The following is a 6,000-nucleotide window of genomic DNA, read 5'->3' as shown; positions in this document are numbered from 1 at the left end:
CCAACCCCACCCTCTGGGACTGGGTTTTGTTTGTTTGGTTGGTTTGCTTCTCTGCCTGTGTTTTAGGAAATCCTCCATAATCTATTACAGCACCTGTCCTGTCCCCTCTCTACTTGGATATGTGGTTTCTTCTCTTGGGGTGAGCACAAGTCTTAAAAACAAACAAACCAGCTTTACTCTCCACACTACACAATGCATTCTATTCTCCCCTCCTCTAATACCCCCCCCTACACACACACACACACACACACACACATGCACATTTTAATCTGCAAATCCTTCTGGTGCTGTGCCAGCCAGCTGATCTTTCAGACACTGTTTCATTGCCTTTCCTTGCCTCTTCCTTTTGCCTAGCACCTGCTGTTGTGATTCCCCACAAGGCCATGGAGCCTTGCTCTTCCCACACCTACATTATATCCCTCACATTGCTGCCTGTATCCCCAGAACAAACACTCCTGGAAGAAGAAGCTGAATGAAAAACCAACAAGTCTTCAGAGAAAGGACAAAACACTCAATACTCTGGTATTTTCTTGCACTGCCAATCTACAGCCCCATGACAGGAAAATACTGATACTCCTATTGATGTGACTTACAGGGCCCTCAAATTAAATCACAGGCAGAAACATGCTGCTCACTCGCTTTTCCATGGACCAAATGCTTGCAAGCTTTGTTTTTTCATTGTCTTGTATAGATGGGCTTTTTGATCTGCATCCCTCTGCCCCCACTTTACCTGCTTTCTCAGCACCTTGCTCTGCCCTCCTAGTTTCTCTTGCACTGCTCCTTATTTCCAGGACCCTCACCAGTTCTCTCGATTCAGAAGAACCAGCTACCTTCTCATTCAATTAGACTCTGAATGCATACAAAATAAACACATTGACTCTTTACAGTTGTAGTAATTGAGGATAATGCAATAAATTTAGCAGTGCTGAATAAATCAACCTTTGTAGTGGGACAGAAAACCACTGTCCTTATTCAGATCTAAATGAATAGAAGTGAACTTCTTGATGACTTGCAATTCAGCAGATTCTTGCTGTAGCTGCTCTTTCAAGTTCCTTAGTTCAAGGATGACCACCTTAAGGGGAGAAGCAGAGCAACCTAGTAGGATGACATGTTCCCCTTCTGAATATTACCATTTCTGATGTCAGATTTGTGCTCTTTTAGTCTTTTATGTAGGTACTGGTTTGTTTGTCCTATGTGGAATGCAGAAGGGCATTGCTGACAGTTTGTATATATCATTTTGGAAAGTGACCAGGTGAATGAACCGTTGATGTTGTGGCTGACATTATTAGGTGCTGTATTTGTGATTTCTGAGTACATGTGAGGACACTGTTTGCATCTGGGTCTATATGTATTTGTGTGTCTGTTGCATGATGTGTTTTTGCTGGTGAGCAGCTATTTACATTTAGGAGGCCATATTGAAATAAGGACCACCCAAGGTCACAGAGAGGCAAGTATCAAATGGGCTGTAGATCCTTGATTATTTCAGCTAGACACCGTAGATGACATATTCTCTTCTAGATCTGTCCTCAACTAGATTATTCCTGGTATTGGAGGGGCAGAGGTGGGTTGCTGGAGATGGGTTAGAATGAAAATAAAGCCCATCACCTCTTCTGCTCTCAGCTGGACATTTTAGAGAGACAGAGATGGGCTTCTATATTTCTGTCTCATTGACATTCAGTAAACTTAACTTTATGAAACACTTTTGAGCCTGGATAGAGAGCATATCAATTCCAAACAGGCTTGACTGACACAGAGGCACCCCGAGTTCAAAGGCGCACAATGTGAGCCGCCTAGCTAATGCTGCCTGCACTAGACCTTGAGAGACCAAAAAGCACACGGAAAGCCAGACTTCATGGCTTCTGAAGGGTTGCGGGGTTTTTTTGCTTTTAAGATATGAATCAATGGATCTTTATGGGAGCATCAGCTGCATGATCTGAATATGAAGTGAGGCCAGGCTTTGAACCTGAGCGAGGATCCTTGACAGTGTTTGCTTCAAGTGCCTGGGCCAAACGCAAGATGACATGAATATGATATTAGCCATCTGGCTTCTCAGAACAACCCCTATCATGTTCAGACCCAATTCATTAAAAAGTAAAGTTTCATGGGGGGGGGGGGAGTGTCAGCTTTCCGCCAAGGTACAGAGCCTGGGAATGGAAATTGCTTATCGTCTTACTGCAGTCAAGCTGGAACAAGGATGGGGGTCTGGATATCAAATGATCTTCTGACAACACCGTTGTGAAGAGGGAGATTAGGAAAATGCCAAATCCCTGCAGCTGCCCTCCTGCTGCCCCTGCCTCCATCTTCTTCCTTTCAGATAGGGATGTTTGTTCTTTCCTTGCCCTTTACCTTCTCCAAAAAACCACCCTGGGAGACAGGCACCCAAAACAGAGGGCCCAGAATATGCTTGCTGTTTACAAGGAGGGAGAAAGTTTTGAAAGAGTTTAAAACTGCGCTGGATTTTCAGGTCAACTTGGTGTGCTATCTTAATACAGCACAAGTCAGCGTGTCAACACAGTTGATCCTATGTGACTTAAAGAACAAGATGTTTGGCCACTCCTGACCTGGGATGCACTCCTCAAAACGAATTTCTGTTTGTTTTGCCTTGTATTTACTCTGCCTTACAAAGGGGTTCTGTGAAACTCAAATGGGATCAGAGACAGGAGAACGGCTATTAAAAAATAAACAAGGAAGGTGTTGTATTGTTTTCATTTTCTGATTACTTTTATTTGCTCTATGTGCTTTGAAGCGTTTCATGAAACTTAAGACCCAGCCGGTTTCTCAGGACAAAGGTAAAATAGGGTAAATGCCGGGTCTTGCTAGGAAACAGCAACAGACAGCACTCCTTTCCATTCTCTGGCCAAAAACCCTTTGAATGGTGGTGTCTGACCCCGCAGTTGCTGGGCACAGGAAGAAACAGTCTTTGCATTTTTCTGCAGACCCAGACTCTGCAATCATCATCGGAGACAGTGCCAGATTTATGTATAAGCTAAACAAGCTATAGTTTAGGGCCCCACTCTCTTGGCCCCCCCCCAAATATACTTCTTCTTAATTGTATTTCAGTTCAACAATTACTTTGATAAAAGATATATTTTGTATGTGCAAATGGCTTTAGATACCTATTAGGTCCATAAATTACCATATAGCATATATGTAGCACCCTGCTTGTGGTTAACGCTTAGCTGGAATGAAATATTCAACGCAGCAATAGAGAAATTAAAATAATAATTTATTTGTCAGACAAATAACTGATAGGCACAGTGGTATATGGTTACCAAAGCTCTGCCCCCCTCCAGCCCTGATGGCCAGCACTTATATTTCCTCAGCCCAGCCCCCTTGCTCCTCCTTTGGCTGCCTCTGTCCACTCAGCCTGGTTGAAATTCCTATTGGCTGTTTGCTAGAACCAATCATAAAAGATACACCCATTTCCTATAACCTTTTATGGGAGACAAAGAGCTATATTTCCTTCTATCCATAAATGGCAGACAAGTAGCCATATATCTTACATTTGCCTCGACAAGGCACCTTAATTACCAGATCACCTTTTGCCCCTGTTGCCCCTGCATTCCAAAACAAATGGCTAAAACAAATGGCTCGTGGTATTAAATTCTATCTAAACAGAGATCTTGGGTTCACATTCTCACACACCATCAATGAAATAAGAATCTAACATAAGAATCTAACATTTCTTACTTTCTAAATCCTTTGCATAATTACATTAAGCCAACAAATCTCATACATAACATAGATAGCTTTTTAGAAGAAAAGGCCTTTGCAAAGTAAAAAAGGAACTCAGTAAAAACAGCTTCAAAAGAAGCCTCTTCAGTTTACACCCTCCTTTCCCAACCAGCTGCTTTTCCCATTAGCTCTTCCCAAAATTTATTGCCCTTTAACTCTCTCAGTATACCTTAAACCTTAGGAAAATATGGCTAGAGTCTGATGGGAGGCACATGGTATTATTTTCTGTTAAACAATAAATCTTACTATTTACAAACTCTTAATTAGTGTTTTTGCAGCTTGATTGTATTCTGTAATATGTAGGGTCAGTGTAACATTTGCTCCCAGCCTGTAATTTCCTTTTACAACTTTGAGAAACTTGTCTCCTGCTACTGCTATAAATCAGGGGGGCCCTTGTTCAGGAGAGCAGGAAGATAAACAACTGCCAAAGTACTTAGCCAGCTGGTTTCTGCCTGGCATGAAACATACAAACATTTGCAAATATATCTTTAAGCTCATTTTAAAATACAGGCCTTGATCAGATGCCTCATTTACCTTGGGTTAAGAACTTAATTCATTCTGGAGGTCCATTCTTAACCTGAAACTGTTCTTAACCTGAAGCAGCACCTTAGCTAATGGGGCCTCCCGCTGCTGCCGCGCCACCGGAGCATGATTTCTGTTCTCATCCTGCGGCAAAGTTCTTAACCCAAGGTACTATTTCTGGGTTAGCAGAGTCTGTAACCTGAAGCATCTGTAACCTGAAGCGTCTGTAACCCAAGGTACCACGGTATTCAGCACAAAAAATGGTGGCAATTTGTTGTTGACAAAAGACAGCTCGACATATAAAGGGCCCTATTACCTTCAGTAGCTTAGGGCCTCATCAAACCTAAATCTGGCCCTGATTGGAAGCCCTTCTTTGTGTGCCTCCTCCACAAGAGGTCCAGAGGGTGGCAACACAAGAACAGGGACTTTTCTGAGTTGGCTCCCCATTTGTGGATTGCTCTCCCCAGGGAGGCTCTCCTGGCACTTTCATTACATATCTTTAGGTGCCAGGCAAAAATGTTCCTCTTGAACCAGGCCTTTGGCTGATTAGCATTCTACATCCTTTTAAATGTGTTTGTGGGGGGTGGGGTATTGGTTTTTGTTGTTGTTCTTGTTTTTATAATGTAATTTGTGATCTCATTTTGTATTTTTATGTTGTGAATTGCCCTGTGAATTTCAGAGGAAGGGGGGTATACAAATGTAAATATGTACATAAGGATTGCTGAATAGGGCTCTGTCCCTTTATAACAGATATATGATTAGCAAAAATCTAACAGGTACAGATTTTCTTGCCGTGAGGATACAGCAAAGGGGTATAACTCCTGAATTTTTCATACAGTGGTTAAAGACCCAGAAGATGAGCCAGAGTAAAAAGATGGCAGCTCTCCTTTAACCAGAGACATCATGTTTAAAAGCAACCTGAGCAGCAAGCAAACCGTGAAGAAACATAGGAGGGAAAGGGGAGCATGAGATAAGAAACGAAAGCAGAGCTCAAGGTCACTTCCAGAAGATGTGTTTATTGATCATTCGACCTGACTCATTTTCACAAAGGTGTTTCCAGACTGTCCCTATTATCAGGCGGGATTCAATTACATACTGGCAAATTCAGGTTGTGAAATTATAGTTTACTGGGAGGTCTTTTGCGACGAACCTGCTTCCCCAAAATATGAGACTTTTGTGATAAGGAAAGTGATGGGAAAATGCATTGCAATGTGGGATAACACTTGCTTTAATGCAACACCATCTAACTTTGGGCTTATCCACACTTGTGTTTGTAACTTTTGTGCTCCCATTTACTTTGCATAGTTCACATGGCATTGCCCTCAAACACCACCAGGCTCAGTGCTTCACTCATGTAAAATCAGGGCTATGGGATAATCCAGGGGTTCAGCAACCTTTTTCAGCTGTGGGCTGGTCCATCATCCCTCAGACCATGCGGTGGGCCAGAGTATATTTTGAAGGGGGGGGGGGGAGAATGAATTCCTATGCCCAACAAATAACACATTTTAAATAAAAGCACACATTCTACTCATGTAAAAACACCAGGCAGGCCTCACAAATAACTCAGAGATGCATTTTAAATAAAAGGACACATTCTACTCATGTAAAAACGTGCTGATTCCCAGAAAGTCCATGGGCCAGATTTAGAAGGCAATTGGGCCAGATCTGGCCCCCGGGCCTTAGCTTGCCTACCCATGCAATAAGTTGCGGGAAATCAGACTCCAAAATGTCAACTTGGGGGCA

This window comes from Podarcis muralis, chromosome 2 (assembly GCF_964188315.1).
Source record: "Podarcis muralis chromosome 2, rPodMur119.hap1.1, whole genome shotgun sequence".
Taxonomy (NCBI): domain Eukaryota; kingdom Metazoa; phylum Chordata; class Lepidosauria; order Squamata; family Lacertidae; genus Podarcis; species Podarcis muralis.
This window is presented reverse-complemented; position numbering follows the sequence as displayed.